This window comes from Salvelinus sp. IW2-2015, linkage group LG1 (genome assembly GCF_002910315.2).
Source record: "Salvelinus sp. IW2-2015 linkage group LG1, ASM291031v2, whole genome shotgun sequence".
NCBI lineage: Eukaryota > Metazoa > Chordata > Actinopteri > Salmoniformes > Salmonidae > Salvelinus > Salvelinus sp. IW2-2015.
In genome coordinates, this window is record NC_036838.1 from 51,542,082 (window position 1) to 51,569,639 (window position 27,558).

At 41.3% G+C, this 27,558-nt stretch overlaps 1 pseudogene; it reads left to right on the forward strand.

The window, feature by feature from the left end:
• Window positions 1-1,721: 1,721 nt before the first annotated feature.
• LOC111977569 (contactin-4-like) overlaps window positions 1,722-27,558 on the forward strand; it is a 34,821-nt pseudogene continuing 8,984 nt past the window's right edge.

A 27,558-nucleotide genomic window follows, 5' to 3' on the forward strand; every position in this document is an offset into this window, starting at 1 on the left:
TAACCAAGTTCAACCTAGCTAATTTCCGATTCAATGCTATGATACTCCCCCACTTAACATATTGCTTGACTAGTTGGGCCTAAGCTTGCTGTACAAAATTAAAACCCGTTCAGTCTGTCTACTAACAGGCTCTCAACGTGCTTGATAGAAAGCCCAATAGCCATCAACACTGTTACATCTTCAGAAACCACYAGCTTCTGAGTTGGGAAAATCTTGTGCAATACACTGACGAATGTCTTGTATTCAAGATCCTAAATGGCCTGCCTCCCCCTCSACTTAGTACTTTTGTTAAACAGAAAATCCAAACCCATGGTATCAGATCCACAAGGTCTGCCGTGAGAGGTGACTGTATAGTTCCCTTAAGGAAAAGCAGGCAATCTTCTTTCTCTGTGAGAGCTTCCCATCTCACACTGCCATCAGACACACACAACTGCACCACCTATCACATCTTCACAAAAAACATAAAGACATGGCCAAGGGCCAATCAGATTTGTGAACCTAGCTGTGTATTGCAGCTCTCCATGTTGTCTGTAGCGTGTGTGGTGTGGAAACAAAGTGTTTCTTTTATGTGTTTTGTTGCTTTATGTGTTATGTTGCTCTGTCTGCATGCTACGTGTTGCTTGTCCTATGTTGCTCTGCATGTGCTCACTGCTCATTGTTTGTCTGCATTGTTATTGTTATTGTAATTGTTTTTAATAACCTGCCCAGGGACTGCGATTGAAAATTAGCCGGCTGGCTAAAACCGGCAATTTTACTGAAATGTTAATTAATGTGCACCGGTCCTATAAAAATAAACTCAATCTCAATATTACAATAACAATATTCATTCAAACGTCTCCCATTCAAACATCTCCCATTAGGCCTATTAATACTCCGGTAAATAAATACCTGATACCGGCACAATATAATGACTTTTGTTATTGATACCTGACCCTCTGTCTGGAACTGCTGATCAGAGCCTGTAAATGTAATGTGTATAGTAGCAAGACTTTGCTTTTAGAATTCACAGCAGTAACAGTTCCCTCATGATTCATAGAGGATATCGTCTCTGTCTGTGTCTGCTCTGTTTTGAAGTGGATTGAATGCCTTTCCACTATGTGGATTTCTCTCTCTAGTTCTCTCAATAGAGGGCAGTTTAGTTGAATATGTCTCACCATGCTGTCTTATTCCCTGCCCTTTAAAAGTCTCACATCGAACGCCTCCCCGGKACATCCTTTTCACTGATATATGGGGAGAGAAATGCATGCAGATCTGTATATGCTTCACATTATTTTCAGTGTAAATGTGTTGAACCAACAATAGTTTGAGAGAAATCTAAACATTGCCTTTGGCAGGGGGGCTGTGCTGCTCATCGGTTGCTGCTGTAAGCCTTGAATCTTTTTTCTCGCTCCCTTGACTTGTGCTCCTGGGAGATATTGTAGCAGCAGAATGTATACACCAAATATCAGCTCCCATGGATCAGCTGCTAGCTGCCCCTCAGGCACAGGGTCTTGGCTCTGCTTATTAGATGAATGAATTGTTAATGGCTCACTGATTTTCCTCAAGTTCCAGTTCCGTTTTTCAACAGGCTCAGTGTATATTGCAAAAGGATTGTTGCCGCATTGCCCATTTCCTCTTTTCTCCTTCCACAGCTAAAAGGAGCAGAGTTTACACAGGAAATATTCTACTCTCACTGGCAATTGGATGGGAGAAAAGAAAATCTTTGACCTTGGAAATTGAAGATGTTGTTGCCATGGGAACTGTTAATCCTTCTGTCACTCAAGGACTGCCTTGCTGGTAAGATGGCCCCCAAGTCGCCGTTGATACCACACCTGATCTGCACACTCATCTCTTGCATGTCTGTTTTGTCCTTTCCTTATCTCTTCAAAAAGTATCATTCCATTCTCACCCAGGATGCATGCTGTTAGAGGTTTACCACTATTATTGTGTGTGTGTGTGTGTATATATATATATATATATATATTTATTATTTTCCCCTAACCCTAACAACCCTCCCCTAATTGGAGTAACTAATGGACAACAACACTTAGGCTTCTACTTCCAGCTTATACATACTATATATATATTTTACAGACACAGTATATTTTAAATTAGTTATCTTAGGTTTGTTTTTAGTCCAGTCCCTCAACCCCTCCAATCTATCTCTGAAGACCATCCAGTTTTGATTTCAATTTCCCATATATTTTTTTCTACTGTGCTGTTGTGTTTCAKAAAAGTTCTGAACCTTTCTATTCTCAAAGTTTCTACAGATTGTAAATGAAAGATTTTTGCTAATAGTATTGTTATATAATTGAACGATTGACTATGACTTTTTAAATCACTCAGTAGTGCTATTTGCAGTTAACTCAAGGTAAATTCTTCAGCCATTCCTGAACCTGCGACCAAAAACAAGCTAGATATGGACAGTACCAAAACAAATGATCTAATGATTCTGTCTCTTCGCAGCAAAATATGCAGAGCTGGGATGGTTGTTGCCTCCATATATATAACATTCTATTGGTTGCAAGATTTTTGTATAATTTAAATTGAAAAACTCAATTTTGAATTCGCCGTTGTTTTGTGTGTCAGTTCATAAACCATGTGCCATGGAATCGGTACATCAAAAATCTCTTCCCAACTACACTGCTCAAAAAAATAAAGGGAACACTTAAACAACACAATGTAACTCCAAGTCAATCAKACTTCTGTGAAATCAAACTGTCCACTTGGGAAGCAACACTGATTGACAATAAATTTCACATGCTGTTGTGCAAATGGAATAGACAAAAGGTGGAAATTATAGGCAATTAGCAAGACACCCGAATTAAAGAATGGTTATGAGTGTGACCACAGACCACTTCATTCCTATGCTTCCTGGCTAGATTTTGGTCACTTTTGAATGCTGGCGGTGCTTTCACTCTAGTGGTAAGCATGAGACGGAGTCTACAACCCACACAAGTGCTCAGGTAGTGCAGCTCATCCAGGATGCACATCAATGCGAGCTGTGGCAAGAAGGTTTGCTGTGTGTCAGCGTAGTGTCCAGAGCATGGAGGCTACCAGGAGACAGCCAGTACATCAGGAGACGTGGAGGAGGCCGTAGGAGGGCAACAACCCAGCAGCAGGACCGCTACCTCCGCCTTTGTGCAAGGAGGAGCAGGAGAGCACTGCCAGAGCCCTGCAAAATGACCTCCAGCAGGCCACAAATGTGCATGTGTCAGCATATGGTCTCACAAGGGGTCTGAGGATCTCATCTCGACCTAATGGCAGTCAGGCTACCTCTGGCGAGCACATGGAGGGTTTGCGGCCCACAAAGAAATTGCCCACCCACACCATGACTGACCCACCGCCAAACCGGTCATGCTGAGGATGTTGCAGGCAGCAGAACGTTCTCCACGCGTCTCCAGACTCTGGCACGTCTGTCACATGTGCTCAGTGTGAACCTGCTTTCATCTGTAAGAGCACAGGGCGCCAGTGGCGAATTTGCCAATCTTGGTGTTCTCGGGGCAAATGCCAAACGTCCTGCACGGTGTTGGCTGTAAGCACACCCCACCTGTGGACGTCGGGCCCTTATAACCCCCTCAGGGAGTCTGTTTCTGACCGTTTGAGCAGACACATGCACATTTGTGGCTGGAGGTCATTTTGCAGGGCTCGCAGTTGCCCTCCTTGCACAAAGGCGGAGGTAGCGTCCTGCTGCTGGGTTGTTGCCCTCCTACGCCTCCTCCACGTCTCCTGATGTACTGCCGTTCCTGCTGGCGCCACCATGCTCTGAACACTACGCTGACAGACACAGCAAACCTTCTTGCCACAGCTCGCATTGATGTGCCATCCTGGATGAGCTGCACTACCGTGACCACTTTTGTGGGTGTAGACTCCGTCTCATGCTACCACTAGAGTGAAAGCACCGCCAGCATCAAAAGTGACCAAACATCAGCCAGAGATACGAAGACTGAGAAGTGGTCTGTGGTCACCACCTGCAGAACCACTCCTTTATTGGGGATGTCTTGCTAATTCGCCTATAATTTCCCTTTTTGTCTATTCCATTTGCACAACAGCATGTGCAATTTATTGTCAATCAGTGTTGCTTCCTAAGTGGACAGTTTGATTTCACAGAAGTGTGATTGACTTGGAGTTACATTGTGTTGTTTAAGTGTTCCCTTTATTTTTTTGAGCAGTGTATTATGCAATCTGTATGGCACAGCTGTCAATTTTTTTATCCTTAAATCAAACTGGTATACTTTTTTTTATTTATCACCATTTTCTTTAACCAATTTTGGCCTTTAATACACGGCCGACAGACAAGTTCCTTACTTTCTCCTCCTTCCACTTGCCTCTTACTTTTTTTGCGGTAATGCTGCAATTAGTTAGTTGTAATTTTGGATAGAGCAGATATTTCCATATATTTTTGTTAGCTGCATGTGTGACAACTCCACCAGTCCTTTTTATGATATAATCTGAAAAGATTATACTGTTTCTAAACATTGGTTAAAAAATGTTTTTTTATCATTTGTCAAACTTGAAGTGAAAGTTGTAGAGTTTGTGATGAACTCACAATGGTTTCGATGCTGCTAATCTATGTTGTATTTCTCATTCTTCATGTCATATGTCTCACTTTATACTGGCACTGTATCTCCTTGTACAATGGGATTAACACTTCCTTATCCTTCTATATCTCGCCCTCTGCCAAAACACTCAACACACAACTAACTGTAAGCTCCCAATTGCTAACCTGAATTCCTTTTCCATACACCTGAGTGACCTGGTAAAGGCAGAGCTCTGGAGTTTCAATAGAGRCGAGTATCTCCCACACCGTTATGTCATAATACTGTTATCGTATTATGAACTATCTACTGAAATAGGAGGGGTTTGAAGTTGACAGGCCTTTCTGACAGATATAAATGGAATTCAAGCCGAATGTTTACAAGTCATCAGACAAATGTATTTACATTTATACAGTATATGGAGCAGGTGGCCATTGTGTTGTTTTCTATTCTTCCATCTCCATTGATTTAGCATTTTGTCTTAAGTCAGCACTTTCTCAGGGACACCTATGGATCTAGGCAGCCTGGAAAGGGAAACAGAGAATGAGGAGGAGGTAACAGAATGAGGAGAGGGTAAGAAAATGAGGAGGGGGTGACGGAATGTGGAGGAGGGGGTGACGGAACGAGGAGGAGGGGGTGACGGAACGAGGAGGATGGGGTGACGGAACGAGGAGGGGGGGGTGACGGAACGAGGAGGGGGACGGAGAGGTGACGGAACGAGGAGGAGGGGGTGACGGAATGTGAAGAAGTCAAAGTTTATGTATTTTCCCCATCATTGAGTTTGCATTTACATACATGCATGTATAATTGATATTCAGTGTGCATGTTTAGTTTGAGGAGGGTGACTGCAAGCCAGGGTGACTTCTCTCAAACTTACATGAAGCTTTCCAGGTCGAATAGCCCAGCTATAAAAGGTTCATTAATTTATTTCATTTAAAGCACATTGGGAAATGAAGCACCTCCCTTGGAGGCTGGTAAAGAAAGGAGGCCCTCACCTTAGGCAATGCTTCTCCCCAAAACTCTCATTAGGGTGATGATGCGGGAGGGACTACTTCTCTTTGTCCTAGTCTCAAGGTTAGAGACCATATGGGGAAAAAACAAGAAAAAAAACAGGTGATTTTCAAAGGGGACATAAAAAAATGCCTACTGTATGAATAGTGAATACCGTTAGTTTCTGTTGGAAGGACTTTACCCATTGTGGGAATGATAGCTACATTTCAGTGGAGTTAATTAGATTAACATGTGGTAATTTACTCTGTTGAATTGGTATGTTGGCTACAGCTTACCGAAACAACAGACCTGACTGAGCTGCCATGCGTGCCATGGGTATGCCAACAACAGACCTGACTGAGCTGCCATGCGTGCCATGGGTATGCCAACAACAGACTGCACGTTGGTTAGAATTCAAATGGAAAGAAGGAAAACACTAGGATATGTCTGTGTGTTCTGTAAACTGAAGAGTCATAATATGCATGCAGAGCTACAGGGTGTAGAGAATGTAATCAGTTCATTGGCCTCTTGTGTCAGTGTAGTATTTGTCCTCGCTCATGTCAACACTGTGGGCTATTCCTGTTGCCTAAGACTACTGTATGTATAATGAAACGATTTGGCACATAATTGGGTATAGGTTCATACAACTTATCATTTGGCCTCAGTAATTCTCCTCGGTATTGCTTTTACCATTCAGGCATAGTTGTCAACAGCAAGGTAAAACTAAAACACTTGTGCTCTTTCACTCAGAGAGAAACACCCGCCATGGACCCGTCTTCAGTCAAGAACCAAGTGACAGCATTTTCCCCTTGAGCTTTGAGGACAACAAGGTGTTCATCAATTGTAAAGCAAAGGGAAACCCAGCCCCATATTATAAGTAGGTGTTTGTCCCTTTAACTTTTCATACATGTCCTCTTTTTCAACTGAGAAGACTGTTTTATCCTTTTGGTGTATATTGTCTCCATTTTCTAAACTCCATCAGTTATATAGAATTATGATAGTYATGAATAATTGTGTTTGTATGTGTTGCTCTACAGATGGAAGGTTGATGGGAGAGATATTGACATGGATTTGAACTATAACCTGGTTGAAGGAAACCTGTTGATCAATAACCCTCATGCAACACATCATGGGGGGGTTTACCAGTGTATCGCTACCAATACCTTTGGAACCATCGTCAGCAGGGAGGCCAAGGTGCAGTTTGCATGTGAGTACATCTAGTCCAATACAAACAACAATTCAAGTGCATTTTTAGACCACTACTCCTTCTTAGACACATTCTGTTTCTCATCGAATGAAGGCGCGATTTCCTGTGATTTGACATACAATTGAGTACAGCATAAGCGAATCATTCAGGTTACGAACACAAAAAGTGTTTTTCCTCTCATTCTGTGGTTTAATTTGAAAAGAGACATTATTGGGGGTAATTGCCATGTTGACATGCACTAAGCCTGCAGCTCCATGAGTGATTAGTGTAAGTCTGAATCGTAGCATGGTTTTAACACTGGCTTAATGTTACACCCTGAGGATCACATCGTCTGGAGCATTTCAACAACAGAAGGCTACTTTTCTCTTCCTCTCACTCAAATGCACTGTTGAAATTCACTCCCTCTATAGCTTGTGAAAAGATAGATCATTTTAGACTAAAGTTATCCTAAAAATCCATCAGCATATTCACATCTCTGGAGATGATACTAAGAGTAACCCAGTTATAAAAGTCCATTGAGATGATCTTCCTTGCTGATTGCTTGTTTATCGTTGTCCCATCTTTAATTGGTAGACCTGGTTGGCTGTTCATGTGTCAGTAGAACATTGATTTATATTGTTTCACTTTACAACGCAGGTTTACTGKCAGTCTTAGCTAATTAACCAATCTAACCCATTACATTAGGGAAATTATAACCAATCGCAGGTGGTAGGGGGCTGTTATATTCATGCAGGTAGGGGGTTCATACTTGATCTTTTCATTTAAATGGTGATAAGCCTTGGATGAGATGAGTTATGACTTTATTATTCTTGATATTTGCCTGTCCCCTCTTGGGATTTGGATGATATTTTCAAAGGTTTGTGGTCCCTAMTGCTGTTTGTTTTTCCTTATAAGGCAGCAGCATTTAATGAAAAGTGAAAGTGATCTGTAAATCCAGTTTAGAGGAAGGTATTTACGCCTCTCCCTGTTCACACGTCACTGTTGGTATCAGCAGGGAACTAAAGTGGATGAGGTATAATAAAAGTGCATAGAGAGGAAAACGGTCTTCAATATGAAAATGCCCTCTCCAGAATATCACTGCACTGTAGAGGCTGTTGTACTATAGAAGTCTGAAACTAATCAAAGCCCTTTTGTCTTTGCCTCCTCACAGATCTACAGAATTTCAGCAGAAAGCCCAGGAACACAGTGTCAGTGAGAGAAGGCCAGGCAGTGGTGCTACTGTGTGGGCCTCCACCCCATCATGGAGGTACTATAATGCTTTGTATCCTCAAAGCTCACAGACTCTATGCTGCTTCACTCTCAGTCACGCCCTGCACATCTTATTGTTCCTCATTGTCATACCCACTATCTTTCCCCGACACTGTTAAACGTTTTTGTACTCATGCCTACTATTTCTTCTCACTACTCTGTCTTTCAGTCTTTTCATATCCTGTTTCCTCTCTCTTCCTGTCCTGTGGGACTGGCTATTATTATCATTTCTACTGGACTGTAGCAGCACCACTCCTCTAGGTGAACGCTCCCCAAACTCATACCTTCACATCCATAGTTTATACCCTCACACGTCATGGCCTCAAGCTGACTTTCCCCCATGTGAGCCGCGACCATGCTGTCATCTGTAAAGCCTCCGGTGCTCTACTTCCTAGTGGCAGGTTTTTTCAGTGTAGCCTGGGTATATGTGGGTAATAAAGGCTCCTGGTGGCTGGTGTGTCTGGGGAGGGGGGGCGTTATCCCGTGGCACAGCTGTGAGTCTGCTCCGTGTCTGTGTGGTGCTGATTAGCAGAGTCTCAAAGTGTCCCGCAATCCCGCAGCCATTCCGCGCCACCAGTACACTTTCACACCAGTGCACCAGCATTTCCCCACTCTGTTTCTAAATGAATCAATGGCCACAAGGGATTCGAACTGTACCGTTCTGCAATTTGCCCTCCTTTTCCCAAAATGCCTTCATCTCTTTATTTGACATTTTCAAGCTTTTTTCCCCAGATAGACCATTGTCACACATTTTATTGGATTTTGTTACACAGTGCTGCTGTCTTCAGGTGGATTTGAAAGGACGTCCCGTGTGGCTCAGTTGGTTGAGCATGGTGCTTGCAACGCRAGGGTTGTGTGTTCAATTCCCACTGGGGGCCAGTATGGAAATGTATGCACTTGCTGTAAGTTGCTTTCGATAAGAGTGTTTGCTAAATGAATCAACGCTTCAATTGGAAAACAACGCTGTGGATTTTAGATTGATGGATTCTGGGTACTTACTCCTAAACTTGGGATAGGGTTKATTATCAGGTATCCTATTGAAATATTGAGTGCTTAGGTTTAGAGGGTCTACACCAGAAGTTAATGGTTATCTGTAGGAGGAAGGTATATAGTCGGTGCAATTAAGCTTGGAATGTTTTGAGTGCAGGGAAAGRGATCTCATGTGGCAGGCATTGATAAGAGGAGTGAACACTTTGGGGTAGAGGTCAGGTCAGATGAAGTGAGGAAGAACAGATATCACTAAGGTTCTGTCTAGCAACAGAGATGCTTTGGCTGTTCAGATGTGTAGGAGGAGACTCCGCCTAGGAGGAAGGGTTAAATATCAGTGCAGCTGTATTGATCCTCTGGGAAGAATAAACTTGGTTAATCTTTCATAGTGTCCGTAGAGTTTTTACTCTGAGAAGTAGAACCTAATCCAAGCAAACATGTTTTTTTGTTTTCTGCCATAAGTTGCAGTAATGTCAATCCAAATGAATGCAAGTTAATGCTTGTACAGAAATACATTTACCTATATACATAGAAAGAATACATGTCATTTGATGCAACTTTGATCAATCAGTGTTATGTGGTCTAAAACAGTCTGTGTTCAGTATTATGTGGTCTATAATGGTCTGTGTTCAGAGTTAAATTCTGTCCGAGAACATAGGATTATGTGCCTGCGAGTCATCTGTTGTTGTGAGACCACAACCCGTAAGCAGAACCACTGATGATTTTAATTCACTGTTTCCCAGTAGGAAGCAATGGGATGTTTTACTGTCCAGTCAAAAGACTGACTGCAGGATGTAATGTGTTTCTGATCACAGAGGGGCTTTAATACCCCAGCCCATCCCACCCCCCCTGTCCCTCACACCTCTAATAACAAGCTTTTAATTTCACATTAATTTCTTCAGATCCCGCTGCTACATGCCCCCTTCTCCTCCTCTCTCTCTCTCTCTCTCTCGCTCTGTCTCCGTCTCTGTCTCTGTCTCTGTCTCTCTCTCTCTCTCTAACTTGGTCGCTGTCTCTTCATCTCTCTTTCTCTCTCATCTCTCATCTTTCTTTCTCTCTCTCTCTCTCTCGATAATGTTTTTGAACTTACTCCTCTGTTTGATCTGCACAAGCCTGTGGCACTGACCCTTAATTCTGACCGCTAAATACTGACCATTAATATGTGATGCTAACTGAACATGTAATTCAATAGCGTATCCAAATCTCTGCTTACTCTCTGGGATGCTTAGAGATGTGAAAAGGGCAAGGTTCAGCCATGTTAAGCATAACAATTTGAATGATGCATTATTGAATTATTAACTGTTTGCACATATCTGGTATGGGAATATCTGGCACCTCACACTAAGTGCAATGTTTCATTGATATTATAATTTGAAAACTGTACTCAGCTACTGTGTGTCCACCTTTTTTATAGCTACAGTACAGGTACACGAATTTAACCTGATCTCTTGTCTATTCTTAGTTTTACCACACTGGCAGATTTTGGAATGTCATTGGAACATGTATCTCTTCCTTTGTCAATACCCACGATCCTATGCAGTTGCTGTCTGTGCTCTTCCTCTGCAGAGATCAAATACTCATGGGTTTTCAACGGACGCCCAAGGTTCCTGCTGCAGGATACCCGTCGCTTCGTCTCCCAGAGTACAGGCAACCTGTACATTGCCAAAGTGGAGGCCTCCGATGTGGGGAACTACACGTGTGTGGTGAGGAACATGATGACCAACGCCACCGTTTACAGCTCGCCCACCCCCGTGGAGCTGCGCAGGGATGGTAAGCATGCTCCACTGGCTCCTGCTTATCCTGCACGCTGAACTTGCCTGTGCCGTTGCGGGGAGTGAAAGCTAAGGAGATAAAAGCAGTCGTCTGTTTGTTTTTCTGCTGCTCAGGAGTGGGTTGTGCAGTATTCATACTCTACAGAGCTGTGGGTCTGAAACTCTCTCTCTCTCTCTGCATGAAAAGAAACGTTTAAACATTTACATATGCCGAGTGCAGCCACACACACACACACACACACACACACACACATACACACACACACACACACACATACACACACACACACATACACACACACACACATACACACATACACACATACACACATACACACATACATACATACATACATACATGCAGACGCACATGCACACAAACTTCTGCACATGGAGATTCACCTCTACCTCATTACTGCTGATTATACAGTGTGTGCCACTTAAGATTTGAGCTGGAGCAGAGATGTTATCCAAAGTCATACAACCCCTGAACAAAGTATTGCTCTAAAGCATATCAACATGCAGGCTTGCCCTCTACCATCCTGTCCTGTGCCACAGGTCTTGCATTTAATTAGAATTATAGAACACAATGTTCACTTGGTTTGAATGAATGTGATTTTCTTCCACCTCACACAGCTGTAATGGCAGAGTATGAGCCAAAGATCGAAGTTCAGTTCCCAGAAAGTCTTCATGTCACCAAAGGATCATCAGTGAAACTGGAATGCTTCGCCTTAGGAAAGTAGGTCTCAACTGGGATCATTATCTAGAACACTGTAGCAGCATCACGTAGTCTGCATATGGAATTTAATATTCTGAGAATGTCCTCTGTTAGTCATGGTCAGAGATGGCACACATATCCCATGGCACACACCACTGTTAGATATTGTTGTTAGTGAAAGTATACACACCCCTTGCACAGTCTTCACATTTTTCTGCCTTAAAATTACATCTAAAAATGTATTGTTTTCCCTATTGATCTACACAACCTGCTCCACATTTTCAAAGTGAATGAAAAATGATAGAAACATTTAGACATTACTAAGAAATACAAAATTAGGATGTCCTGATTGCACATGTCTTCACACGCCACACTTAATACTAGGTGGAAACACCTTTGGCAGCCATTACAGCTGTGAATCATTTTGAATAAGATTACCAACCTGGCACAACTTATCCATGGTTTTTGTCAAAATTGCTCAAGCTCAGTAAATTTGGTTGGATCGTTGATGGACAGCAATATTTGGACCTTGTCTGTGATTTGTTAAGCCGATATAAGTCAGGACAGAGACTGGACCATTCAGGAACACTCAACACCTCTTAGAAAGCCATTCTGGTGTGTTTTTGGCATTATAATTTGTGTAATTGTCCCACAGAAAAATACAACTCTATCCCAGGGTTAGGTTTTCAAAAGACTGTGGCAGGTTTTCCTCAACAGTTTTACCAGGGCTTTGCTGCTTACATATTTATTTTGATCCTAACAAACTCCCCAGTCCCTGCTGGTGACAGGGAGCATCAGGTGTTGAGTGTTTCTGAGTGGTCTAGTCTCAGTCCTGAGTTAAATCTGCTTGAAAATCAGAGACACAATTTGAATATTGCTGTCTATCAATGATTCCCAACCAAATGTACTGAACATGAGCAATTTTTACAAAAACAATGGACATGCAGTATATTCCCCTAAGAGTTGTGAAAGCAGAATATTATTTCAAATGATTCACAGCTGCCAAAGGTGCCTCCACCAAGTATTAACTCTGGGGTGTGAAGACATCAAGATATTTAAATGTTTTAAATTATTATTAGTTTGGAAAATGTTCTATATCTTTCTTTCACTTTGAAAATGTAGAGTAGGTTGTATAGATCTGTAGGGGAAACATCTAATGTAATCCCTTTTTAGATTTGACTGTAAAATGTGCAAAATGTGAAGACTGTGCAAGTGGTGTGTAGACTTTCATTAGGCACTGTATCTATGTCTGGCAGCTAATGTCTTAATACTAAGTGTCAGTATCAAGCATGTGGTTGTGGTGACCTTTACTACCTGACCTCTCCAGCCCAGTGCCTGCCATCACATGGAGGAGAACAGATGGGAATCCCCTCCCTGGCAAGATGAAAATCAACCATTCCAACGGGGTCCTGGAAATACCATATTTCAGACCGGAGGATGCTGGTGCATATGAGTGTGTTGCAGAGAACTCCAGAGGAAAAAACATCGCCAAAGGGCAACTCCTATTCCAGAGTATGATCGCTCACAATGTCTATAAATTAACAGTTGTATGTTGCTTTTGTAATATTGGATAATGAATTGAACTGTACAGAAGGTTATGAACAGTCCAAATCATGTTTTTCATGAAATTGGATGATATTTGGATGAAACCAGATCAAAGTATGATGACCAAAGTATGAAAAATGACTTTTGCTTCTACATTGATAAAGTTTGATCATAAAGTTACTGGACCCCACCCCCCTGTCAAACACTTGGATTCAGGAGGCTGGATTAAGGGGATACCGTAACATCACCTTAACCCTCTCATTTTAATACAGCAGTGGTAAGATGATATTCTCGTACCTAATTTAAAMAAGTAACGCCTTGTAACCAACATCGGAGAAGGCGTGTTTGCAGAGGAGCGTGGTTATATATAGCTAGATAGCTACTCCACTGATGTCAAAATTTGACCGTAGGGTGTCAGCAAATCGAATTAAAAGTTTACCCTATTCATCTATGACAAAGATGTGTCCCCTTTCGTCTGTGTCTGGTGTTAGCTATCTAGGTCTTCAGCCAGCATGAAACAAATGGGGGGAGGGTAGTTCAAAACTCCGCAGTTTAAGTCAACCCACGCATCAGCGCTGCCGTAAACCACATCACAAGAGACAAAAGGGAGATGTATAAAACATTTTTGACATCATTGATGCAATTTCTATGTTGTTTGACTTGCTTTGTGTATCACCAAATTAGCTTGAGATTATTTTGCTGCAACACTGCGTCCAAGTTGCTTGACATAGGCGTTTCAAAGAGCTGTCGTTCAAGGATAATAAAAAATTAAAATTTCACCTTTATTTAACCAGGTAGGCTAGTTGAGAACTGCGACCTGGCCAAGATAAAGCAAAGCAGTGTGACACAGACAACAACACAGAGTTACACATGGAGTAAACAATAAACAAGCCAATAACACAATAAACAAGTCAATGACACAGTAGAAAAAAGAAAGTCTATATACAGTGTGTGCAAAATGCATGAGGAGGTAGGCAATAAATAGGCCATAGGAGCGAATAATTACAATTTAGCAAATTAACATTGGAGTGATAAATGAGCAGATGATGATGTGCAAGTAGAGATACTTGCACATCATAAAAGAGCAGAAAAGTAAATAAAATAAAAACAGTATGGGGATGAGGTAGGTAGATTGGGTGGGCTATTTACAGATGGACTATGTACAGCTGCAACGATCGGTTAGCTGCTCAGATAGTTGATGTTTAAAGTTGGTGAGGGAAATAAGTCTCCAACTTCAGAGAAATCATGAATATAAGCTCCCTGCCCACTCAGCCTGTCTTTTCAAACTTCCTGGTAGTTACCCATGAGAGAGAAAAAATGAAATATTGCTCATTTCTAAACAAAACAAATACTATGGGGGATATTTTAGTCACTCAAAAGTCTATTTTACATGGGATTCAGAATTACTGTTCAGGACCTTTAACTTTATTTCCCATCCTTGTAGCTGCTTCTTAATATAATAATAAATCGATTAAAAGCAATAAGTTGTTTTCAACTTTAAATTCTTAACATTAAATATAACTAATAATAACTAACACATTGTTTGAATGCTAATGCTTTTATGTGTCCTTTGTCAATGTTTAGCTAAGCAAGTCTAATTAAAATATCTGATCCATAAATTATGGTCATAAGTCAGGCCTGGAAAACCTTTTGCTCACTCTATGAAAGGGCATTATAAAGACAGGATAATCTGGAATTAATGTGTACCAATTAACCTTTATGTTTAGTCATTCTGAAGTGGCTAAGTCGTTGTCTTGCCAACTTGAACACTGCCACAACCCAGTTGGTCCTTAGAGAAATATTCAAATTGCATCCCAAGCTTAGGGCAGCTTTCAGCTCTACCATACAGCTATTCTTTGTGCCATTAATTATTGAATGATTTAGGCCAATAAAGACAAGTTTTGCATTAGAAAAGTCAATATAGATGCTGACATTTTGAAACTAAATTGTGATATTTATTCTACAGATGTTGAACATCTGCACTGGGTCCAGACGTTAAAAGATGCTCATATGGCTATCGAGGCTAATCTTCAGTGGGAGTGTAGGGCGAGRGGTAAACCTAAACCCGTATACAGATGGCTGAAGAACGGGGAGCCCTTGGTGTTGGAGGTGAGAATGACTACAGAATTTGAATGTGTAATTGTGCAATCCCATTAAGAACTAGTCTAACCATCTTAAGACCCCTTTTAATCTCAGATCAAAGACATGAGATCAAACATTAAGCCAATTTTTATTTCAAAAGTCTACCCATCAAAGTTTTCTGCAAAGGTCACACACAATCAGCAGAGATATTACAATCATCAGAGATATTACAGGGCATAAAAAACTGATACACACAGGAAACTTTTGAGCGTGAAAAACCCAGCAGCCTTGTAGTTCTTAACACAAACCGCTGCGCCTGGCACCTGTCACCATACTCCGTTCAAAGGCACTTAAATATTTAGTCTTGCCCATTCACCCTCTGAAAGGCACACATACACAATCCATGTCTACATTTTCTCAATTGCTTATAAATCCTTCTTTAACCTGTCTCCACCCTTTCATCTACACTGATTGAAGTGGATTTAACACGTGACATCGATAGAGGATCATAGCTTTCACCTGGATTTACCTGGTCGTTCTATGTTAATGTTTTCTATACTCAGTGTGCAGTACCAGTCAAACTCAAACGTTTGGGCACTTATACTCATTCAAGGGTTTTTCTTTATTTTTACTATTTTCTACATTGTAGAGTAATAGTGAAGACACATGATTTAGTAACCAAGAAAGTGTTAAACAAATCAAAATAGATTTGAGTTAGGAGATTCTTCAAAGTAGCCACCCTTTGCCTTGATGACAGCTTTGCGCACTCTTGGCATTCTCTCAACCAGCTTCATGAGGTAGTCACCTGGAATGCATTTCAATTAACAGGTGTTTCTTGTTAATTTGTGTCATTTCTTTTCTTCTTAATGCGTTTGAGCCAATCAGTTGTGTTGTAACAAGGTAGGGGTGGTATACAGAAGAGAGCCCCATTTGGTAAAAGCTCAAATAAGCAAAGAGAAACGACAGTCCATCATTACTTTAAGGAAKATTTCAAGAACTTTCAAGCGCTATGATGAAACTGGCTCTCATGATAACTGCCACAGGAAAGGTAGACCCAGAGTTACCTCTGCTGCAGAGGATAAGTTCTTTGGAGTCAACAGCCTCAGAAATTGCAGCCCAAATACATGCTTAATGGAGTTCATGTAACAGACACATCTCATCATCAACTGTTCAGAGAAGACTGCATGAATCAGGCCTTCATGGTTGAATTGCTGCAAAGAAACCACTACTAAAGGACACCAATAAGAAGAAGAGACTTGCTTGAGCCAAGAAACATGAGCAATGGACATTAGACCGGTGTAAATCAGTCCAAATTTTAGATTTTTTTGTTCCAACCGCTGTGTCTTTGTGAGATGCGGAGTAGGTGAACGTATGATCTCTGCGTGTGGTTCGCTGTGTCCCATGTGTGTGCTTAGTGGGACTATCATTTGTTTTTCAACAGGACATTGTCCCAAAACACACCTCCAGGCTGTGTACGGGCTATTTGACCAAGAAGGAGAGTGATGGAGTGCTGCATCAGATACCTGGGGCCAGATTCACAAACCTTCTTAAGGAAAAAATGGCAGTTAAGAAGACATTTCTTCATAACTATAAACTAAAGGAGAAAGTTAAGCTAAGTTGCTATTCCTCCAAAAGGTTATTGGAAATTCTCTTGCGCTATTTCTTATGTTTCTCCTTAAGCAAAAAGTTAAGAAGAAATTAGATTCTTCAAAATTAAGGTATTGGAAATGTTCTTTAAATTCCAAGATGGCTAAACCCTTGTCTTAAACTCAGAACAGTGAGAGAAAAAGCTCATGAAAGCAATTGAACATTCACACAAACTTCATCTGAAAGTTTCAGTATTTATTATTTTAAACCCAAGAACATGTTTTAGAATAATAATCTCAGTTGGAAATTTGCTAACATGATATCGGTTGCCAAGCAACAAAGATCGTAGGAKGATATTTGAGGAGTTTGTAAGAAAATCATTAATTCTTAAGAAATTGTTGAGGAATTGCACTTACGAATTATCTTATGAACTTCTTATTTTTGTCTTAAGCAGCTTCTTAAGTTTTTGTGTAAGAATTGTTTTGTGAGTCTGGGCACTGGCCACCACAATCACCTGACCTCAACCCAATTTAGATTGTTTGGGATGAGTTGGACCGCAGAGTGAAGGAAAAGCAGCCAACAAGTACTCAGCATATGTGTGAAACTCCTTCAAGACTATTGGAAAAGCATTCCAGGTGAAGCTGGTTGAGAGAATGCCAAGAGTGTGCAAAGCTGTCATCAAGGCAAAGGGTGGCTACTTTGAAGAATCTTTAACACTTTTTTGCTTACTACATGATTCCATATGTGTCATTTCACAGTTTTGATGTCTTCACTATTATTCTACAATGTAGAAAATTGTAAAAATAAAGAAAAACCCTTGAGTGAGTAGGTGTCCAAACTTTTGACTGGTACTGTATATTTAAGCAACAAGGCCCGAGGAAGTATTGTATATGGTGCCTGGACACAGCCCTTAGCCGTGGTATATTGGCGATATATCACAAACCCCCGAAGTGCCTTATTGCTATTATAAACGGGCTACCAACGTAATCTTAGCAGTAAAAATACATGTTTTGTCATACCCGTGATATACCACGGCTGTCAGCCAATCAGCATTCAGGGCTTGAACCACTCAGTTTATAATTGGAGTTTCATCACACATCCTATACTGAGATGTGTTATTGAGGGTGTATCTCTCTTGTTACCAGGACAGGATACTTTTAGAAGGTGGACGATTGGCCGTATCCAGGATTAACCTGTTGGACTCTGGGATGTACCAGTGCCTGGCAGAGAACGAACATGGAGCCATCTATGCCAGCGCTGAACTCAAGGTTGTAGGTAAGTATGTCTGGATAACTCTAGTCTGAAGTATTTGTTTTGTCTTCTTTTAAAAAGCTGAAGCCAGAGACACAGCAAGGTCAAGACATGTACTAACGCTGTCAGTAGAAATGAACAGAAAGTGAATATCAGCTGAGCCATGGTTTTTAGCTACATTTACATAAATACTTGATAAAGAAAATCAGCCAGTGGTTTTTCATGAAATTACATTTGTATAATTGACTATGATGCGTTTGACAGTTTGGCTGATGCATACATACGGTAGCTAGCTGCTGTGCCACTGCCTCGTCAAAGAGAACAGAATGGTTTCAACAGGGTTTGTTCTGTTCCCCATGCAGCCTCTGCACCCGACTTCTCCAAGAGTCTTGTGAAGAAGTCCATGCTGATCCAGAGAGGGGGGGAGGTGATAATGGAGTGCCGTCCCCATGCGTCCCCTAGGGCCTCCATCTCCTGGCGGAGAGGGGGAGAGTTTCTGAAGGACAGCAAGAGGTACAGTCGCAGTCGCAATATGGTCGTTCCATGAAATAAGGGCCTTTTTGTATTTTAGGTAGATATTGTGCACCAATATTGAATTTTAAAAGCTTGTTATGTTAAATGAATCTCCCTTCAGTACAGACGACATGGAGAAATGAATACATCTAAATGTTCATATGAACAAAGGCCTTCTAAAGCTCTGTCAACCGTGTCACTTCTAGGAAGACATCATTCCAAAATGTATCCAAGGTTCACCATCATTGTAAAGCCCTAGTTAAAAAGTCATTTCTGAAGATGAATCACATGAAATAAATAGAGATTCATTTATGTCTGTCCCTCATTTTAAGGTCAACCCTGTTACGTGAACTGAACTCTTGTTTTAATATGTTTAAACTATTCCTTTTTTAATTTAAAATTGTTTTTAAGAAACATTGAACAATCATTGAGTAAATGCAGGTGAGCTGGTTCTACAATTTCTCTGCCATTTTCTGGTGTTTTGTGGTGGAAAACTGAGCGTGTCGAGCATAACACAACATCAACCCTGTTACCCATAGATAGACAGCTAGAAATGTTTTACAATTGCATTTTTGGTGAAGCTTGCATTCAATTGCATCTCCCTGTTGCACACAACAATCTTCCATTCCCCCTGTCACAGGGGAATTTATGGCTGATTTTGGAAGAAATCGTCAACCCTGTTACGATCAACCCTGTTACTTTATTTGGCACTTAATAGGCACTTAGTATTTTTCTCAAAAGGCACCGAATTGGTGGAATGACCCAATAACAGTACCAATCGCTGCTCATGCCATTGATGGCTCGTGTGTAAGGGCCCTTCTCCTGGGAACTTGCTAGTCTCTTGGGCTCAACGCTGTTTATGTCTCTAATCAAGGGGACGATGACGTGGTGATGGGGCTTTTTGCTAACATTCTCTCTTTTGCTTGTAGTTCTATAGAGATGTCCAGGACCTTGCTAGAGGTCTGTATATCTCTGTATTCAGGGATGTTCTATACAACACCTTCACAGTTATGGTAGGGACTTTCATGTTCATTATGATGACCTTGGTCTTTCAAGCTTGTATTCAGCCATGGCTATAAATGATTCCTTGTAACCTCTCATGCAAGCCTCACAGCCTCACAGCTTCACAGCTGACAAGTTCAGTTGAGGTACTAGTCTTAGCACAGAAGGTCTGTGGGGACAGTGGAACTGCTGCATAACCCTGCTGCAGCTACACTAAACTATAGTGAATTACTGTACTGCAGTCCTTTGAGAGAAAGACTCTGCCAAGAGCACGCTGTGGACCAAGAGCTGGAGAATAACATATCCAGTATACTACCGCCCACTCTCTCTGTGTGTGTGTGTGTGTGTGTGTGTGTGTGTGTGTGTGTGTGTGTGTGTGTGTGTGTGGTGTGGTTGTGTGAGAGAGCAAAGAAAAAATATGTGAACCCTTTGGTATTACCTGGATTTCTGCATGAATTGGTTATCAAATTTGATCTGATCTTCAACAATAGACCAACATAGTGTGCTTAAAACTAATAACACACAAAGTATTGTATTTTTCTTGTCTATATTGAATACATCATTTAAACATTCACAGTGTAAGTTGGGGAAAAAAGCACTGTTGCTACTGCAGTCCCCAAAAAACTTTGCTGCACGTCTGAAGTTTGAAACAGTGTACCTGGATGTTCCACAGCGCTACTGGCAAAATATTGTGTGGACAGATGAAACTACAGTTGAGTTGTTTGGAAGGAACACACAACACTGTGTGGAGAAAAGGCACATCACACCAACAGCAAAACCTCATCCCAACTGTAAAGTATGGTGGAGGGAGCATCATGGTTTGGGGCTGCTTTGCTGCCTCGGGGCCTGGACAGCTTGCGATCATCGACGGAAAAATGAATTCCCAAGTTTATCAAGACATTTTGCAGGAGAATGTTAGGCTATCTGTCTGCCAATTGAAGCTCAACAGAAGTTGGGTGATGCAACAGGACAATTACCCAAAACACAGAAGTAAATCAACAACAGAATGGCTTCAACAGAAGAAAATATGCCTTCTGGAGTGGCCCAGTCAGAGTCCAGACCTCAACCCAATTGAGATGCTGACCTCAAGAGAACAGTTCACACCAGACATCCCAAGAATATTGCTGAACTGAAACAGTTTTGTAAAGAGGAATGGTCCAAAATTCCTCCTGGCCATTGTGCAGGTCTGATCCGCAACTACAGAAAACATTTGGTTGAGGTTATTAAATCCAAGGGTTCACGTACTTTTTCCACCCTGTACTGTGAATGTTTACACGGTGTGTTCAATAAAGACATGAAAACGTAAAATGTGTGTGTTATTAGTTTAAGCAGACTTTGTTTGTCTATTGTTGTGACATAAATGAAGATCAGATCAAATTTAATGACCAAATTATGCAGAAATCCAGGTATTTCCAAAGGGTTCACATACTTTTTCTTGCCACTGTACTTTACATTACTCAGCCTAAACATCAGCGCCACAGGTATCTTCCACAAAGCTGTGAACGATCTGAGAGACCAGGCAAGAAGGGCCTTCTATGCCATCAAAAGGAACATAAAATTTGACATACCAATTAGGATCTGGCTAAAAATACTTGAATCAGTTATAGAATTGTCACACCCTGACCTTAGAGATCCCTATTATTCTCTATGTTTGGTTAGGTCAGGGTGTGACTCGGGTGGGAAAGTCTATGTTTTCTATTTCTGTGTTTTGGCCGCGTGTGGTTCCCAATCAGAGGCAGCTGTCTATCGTTGTCTCTGATTGGGGATCATATATAAGTTGTCATTTTCCGTTTGGGTTTTGTGGGATCTTGTTTTCTGTTTCGTGTCTGTACCTGACAGAACTGTGCGCTTTCGTTTTCACTTTGGTTATTTAAAAAAAAATAAAAAAATCATGAACACTTTCCACGCTGCGCTTTGGTCCACAACTTTCGACAAGAGCCGTAACAAGAATCCATTGCCCTTTATGGTTGTGAGGTCTGGATTCTGCTCACCAACCAAGGTGGCAAACACAAAATGGGACAAACACTAAATTGAGACTCTGCATGCAGAAAATTGAAATGTCTTTTCTTTTGGAACTTTTGTGTAATGTTTACTGTTAATATTGTATTGTTTATTTCACTTTTGTTCATTATCTATTTCACTTGCTTTGGTAGTGGAAACATATGTTTCACATGCCAATGAAGCCCCTTAAATTAGAGAGAGAGAGCTCACCAGCAGCACAATGTTTAGTGTACTCCTCCCACACTCCCTCTAATTCTGCATCTTTAATTGGGGTAGTGCGGTTGAGTCAGATGGAGTGTGAACAGGAGCCTTGGTGATACTGCTGCTTTTGGGCTGTGGCCTGAATCAATATGTGCTGCCACATTTCCATAGTCTTTCCGTAACTCAGTGGACGTGACTCAACATGTGAGCAGAGCAATTGATTAGTTATCATATTCCTTTGGCGGTCATGGGGAAAAAGAGAAAGAAGTGATTATGCAGGCTGTTCGTCTGGACGAGAATAGAAAATGTACAGCGTGGAACAGCGTTTCTTTCTTAAAGCAGATAGTTCTTTACGTTTTTATTTGTTTTATTGCCCCTCAGGCCATGTTTTCAGCACGCCTCCATCACTCAATATTTGATATTTTTGTCAATAAATCTGCCCAAAGCACCCTATGTCAGACATGGTCTCAGCTCAGCCTGAGTGAATACATATTTTTAAGAGCTGCAGTGAAATTGTTGATTTCTGAGCTTGCAGTTCACAGCTTTTGTTTTACTGGAACAGTGTCATGATAGCTAGGAGTTCATAGCATTGTTTATGCATGTTTACATTTGTTACATTTTGTTATATTTTAACGTAAAGTACAAGCATTAAAAACCCAATGTTTGTGGAATTTGGCAAACAATGAATAGAAACAACTCCATTGTTATGAGGTTACTTTTATGGTGTATAAAGTAAACCACTTTTATCTAGATTGTGATGTGGAAGTTTTACAAACAATGGGGAAAATGTTGCAAATAAACAATTGAAGTCAGAAGTTTACATACACTTAGCCTGGACTCATTCAAACTCGTTTTTCAACCACTCCACAAATTTCTTGTTAACAAACTATAGTTTTGGCAAGTCGGTTAGGACATCTCATTTGTGCATGACACAAGTCGTTTTTCCAACAATTGTTTACAGACAGATTATTTCACTTATAATTAACTGTATCACAATTCCAGTGGGTCAGAAGTTTAAGTTAACTGTGCCTTTAAACAGCTTGGAAAATTCCAGAAAATGATGTTGTGGCTTTAGAAGCTTCTGATAGGCTAATTGACATAATTTGAGTCAATTGGAGGTGTACCTGTGGATGTATTTCAAGGCCTTACTTCAAACTCAGTGCCTCTTTGCTTGACGTCATGGGAAAATCAAAAGAAAACAGCCACAAGTGGTTCATCCTTGGGAGCAATTTCCAAATGCCTGAAGGTACCACGTTCATCTGTACAAACAATAGTACGCAAATATAAACACCATGGGACCACGCAGCCGTCATACTGCTCAGGATGGAGACACGTTCTGTCTCCTAGAGATGAACGTACATTGGTGCGAAAAGTGCAAATCAATTGCAGAACAACAGCAAAGGACCTTGTGAAGATGTTGGAGGAAACGGGTACAAAAGTATGTATATCCACAGTAAAACGAGTCCTATATCGACATAACCTGAAAGGCTGCTCAACAAGTAAGAAGCCACTGCTCCAAATCCAAAACCGCCATAAAAAGACAGACGAAGTTATGCAACTGCAAAATAGAACTGTTTGGCCATAATGACCATCGTTATGTTTGGAGGAAAAAGGGGGAGGCTTGCAAGCCGAAGAACACCATCCCAACCATGAAGCACGGGGCTGGCAGCATCATGTTGTGGAGGTGCTTTGCTGCAGGAGGGACTGGTGCACTTCACAAAATAGATGGCATCATGAGGGAGGAAAAATACGTGGATATATTGAAGCAACATCTCAAGACATCAGTCAGGAAGTTAAAGCTTGGTTGCAAATGGGTCTTCCAAATGGACAATGACCCCCAAGCATACTTCCAAAGTTGTGGCAAAACGGCTTAAGGACGACAACAGTCAAGGTTCTGGAGTAGCCATCACAAAGCCCAGACCTCAATCCTGTAGAAAATGTGTGGGCAGAGCTGAAAAAGCGTGTGCGAGCAAGGACGCCTACAAACCTGACTCAGTTACACCAGCTCTGTCAGGCGGAATGGGCCAAAATTCACCCAACTTATTGTGGGAAGCTTGTGGAAGGCTACCTGAAACGTTTGACCCAAGTTAAACAATTTAAAGGCAATGCTACCAAATAGTAATTGAGTGCATGTAAACTTCTGACCCACTGGGAATGTGATGAAAGAAATAAAATATGAAATAAATCATTCTCTCTACTATTATTCTGACATTTCACATTCTTAAAATAAAGTGGGGATCCTAAGACATGACATTTTTACTAGGATTAAATGTCAGGAATTGTGAAAAACTGAGTTTAAATGTATTTGGCTAAGGTGTATGTAAACTTCAACTGTACCTTTGACTGTTGCTTTGCACCTCAGAACTGTACAGTATTGTACAAGTCTGAATGAGTATACTTTATGAGTATACTTTCCGACTTCAACTGTATGTAGTCTACAATCGTCCCTGATTAGTATTTCAGTAATGTGCCTTTTTCAACGTTGTTGCTCGAGTTTCCTCGGTATCTCACTGTGTCCAGACAGCCAGCTARAAGTGAGATGGCTCTTTAGTCATATCTGCTTTCATTACCTTTTGGAAATGGCTTTTAGTGTGTCGATAGGATCTCACACATGTTGTATAATTACAAGGCCGCAGGTAAACATTCCAATTCGGAGTGAATCATCTCTCTCTGTTGTTCTGCTCTCTTCTCCTTCCCCTGTCCTCATTGGCCTTAGTGTCCCACTGTGTATTCTATTAAAATGCACATTTAATCTTTTGTGCTTTCAATAGCATGTCGACACAACAGCAAATCTGTTCTGCTTCAACTAAGATAATTGCTCTGTTCTGAAATGTGCAAATGTGCTTGTAAAGAATTCAGTTTTTAATTCATGAAATACTTGTCATTCAAACTACAACATGGATGTAGGCTATTTAAGCAATAAGGCCCGAGGGGATGTGGTATATGGCCAATATACCACGGCAACTGACTGTTCATAGGCACGACGCAACGCTTGTATATTGGCCATATATCACAAACCCCTGAGGTGCCTTATTGCTATTATAAACTAGTTACCAACATAATTAGAGCAGTAAAAATAAATGTTTTGTCATAACCATGGTATAGGGTCTGATATACCACAGCTTTCAGCCAATCAGCATTCAGGGTCTCGAACCACCCAGTTTATAATCGAGATGAAGCCACAAGTGTTGATGTATTTGTATGCTAATCATCATTTAGAATCCCTATATAACCCAGTCAGTGCTACCAAGTCATTATTGATCCTGATAACAGCAGTTGTCTGTTCCTTCATTTTTGTCAGACGGACTATTATGGAGGATGGAACTCTCCGTATCACCAACATCAGCAAATCAGACGGAGGGAGGTACACCTGTGTGGCCAGYAACCCCTTTGGGACATCAAGCAGTACTGCTACTCTGGTGGTGAAAGGTACTTTTCCGGACACAGATTTCACTACCTTTTAAGCAGATGGTTTAAACCTGTGTTTAGAGGGGTAAATACTAAGCCAAGCATGAAATTGATAATGAAATATATAGTTGTTTTATGTTCCTGCTGGTTTGACAGAAACATAACTCATCATCCTTGGTTTTGTCAGCTGTGAGTTATTGGTCATACAGCAGAGGGGAGAAAATCCCWGGCATCTAGAGTAGTGAGGAGAGAGATGTTATGTTCCACCCAAGTCAGACATTTCATGTTGATTTAAAAAAAGAGCTGCTGTTTAAATTAGTTGATTTGGCTGTTTTAATAACTGATGGTTGTACATGGAGTATTAATTTGACACCATCATTGCATTATGTTGAATTATTCAGTCTCAAGGCTATATCAATACAACAACAAAAAATTCTCCAAACATGTTAATTGGATTGAAAGGAATAAGCATTTAATTTAAAACATCTTGTCAACATGAACAGGACATTTTTCCAGCAGCAGGCCTATATTCAAGTATTGTAGCACGGCTCCAGTAACACATGATCCTGTGTGTTTGTTTTTCTGTGTTGTCAAACAGAGCCAACCAAGATAACGGTTCCACCGCTGAGTGTGGATGCCACTGTGGGACAGAGCATCGTGTTGCCATGTGAAGTGTCCCGAGACTCCTCCCTGGATCCCACCTTTAAGTGGTTCTTCAACGGCAAACTCATTGATTTTAACAAACAGGACCACTTTGAGATGATAGGAGGAGTATGTACCTACTCTGCCTTCAGAAAGTATTCAGACTTGTTGAATTTTTCCACATTTTGACAAGTTACAGCCGTTATTCCAAAAAAAAATTAATCTTTTTTTCCCCCATATCAATCTACACACAATAATGACAAAGCAAAAATGTATTTTAAATTTTTTTTGCTTATAGGAATATTACAGCCCGGACTTGAACCCGATCGAACATCTCTGGAGAGACCTGAAAATAGCTGTGAAGCAACGCTCCCCATCCAACCCAACATTTACATAAGTATTCAGACCCTTTACTCAGTACTTTGTTGAAGCACCTTTGGCAGCGATTARAGCCTCAAGTCTTCTTGGGTATGACGCTACAAGCTTGGCACACCTCTGTTTGAGGAGTTTCTCCCATTCTTCTGTGCGGATCCTCTTAAGCTCTGTCGGGTTGGATAGGGAGCGTTGCTGCACGGCTATTTTCAGGTCTCTCCAGAGATGTTCGATCGGGTTCAAGTCGGGGCTTTGGCTGGGCCACTCAAGGACATTCAGAGACTTGTCCCGAAGCCACTCCTGTGTTATCTTGGCTGTGTGATTAGGGTCGTTGTCCTGTTGGAAGGTGAACCTTCGCCCCAGTCTGAGGTACTGAGCACTCTGGAGCAGGTTTTCATCAAGGATCTCCATGTACATTGCTCCGTTCATCTTTGCCTCGATCCTGACTAGTTTTCCCTGCCGCTGAAAAACATCCCCACAGCATGCTTCACCATAGGGATGGTGCCAGATTTCCTTCAGGCGCGACGCTTGGCATTCAGGCCACAGAGATCAATCATCAGACCAGAGAATCTTGTTTTTCATGGTCTGATAGTCTTTAGGTGCTTTTGGCAAACACCAAGTGAGCTGTCGTTTGCCTTTTACTGAGGAGTTGCTTCCGTCTGTCTACTCTACTATAAAGGCCTGATTGGTGGAGTGCTGCAGAGATGGTTGTTCATCTGGAAGGTTCTCCCATCTCCACAGAGAAACTCTAGAGCTTTGTCAGAGTGACCATTAGGTTCTTGGTCACTTCCCTGACCAAGGCCCTTTTCCCACGATTGCTCAGTTTGGCCGGGCGGACAGTTCTAGGAAGAGTCTTGCTGGTTCCAAACTTCTTCCATTTAAGAATGATGGATGCCACTGTGTTTTTGGGGACCTTCAATGCTGCAGAAATGTTTTGGTACCCTTCCCCAGATCTGTGCCTCGACACAATCCTGTCTCTGAGCTCTACGGGCAATTCCTTTGACCTCATGGCTTGGTTTTTGCTCTGACAAGCACTGTCAACTGTGGGACCTTATATAGACAGGTGTGTGCCTTTTCAAATCATGTTCAATCAATTGAATTTACCACAGGTGGACTCCAATCGTTGTAGAAACATATCAAGGATGATCAATGGAAACAGGATGCACCTGAGCTCATTTTTGAGACTCATAGCAAAGGGTCTAAATACTTAAGTAAATAAGGTATTACTGTTTTTTTGTTTTGAATACATTTGCAACAAATTCTGAACCTGGTTTCGCTTCGTCATTATGGGGTATTGTGTATAGACTGATGAGGAAATTGTTTTATTTAATCCATTTTTGAATGAGGCTGTAGCGTAACAACGTGAAAAAAGTCAAGGGGTCTGAATACTTTCCGAAGGCACTGTATATCAATGTTTCCCGACCCTGGTCCTCCAGTACCCCCAACAATACACCGACCCTGGTCCTCCAGTATCCCCAACAATACACCGACCCTGGTCCTCCAGTACCCCCAACA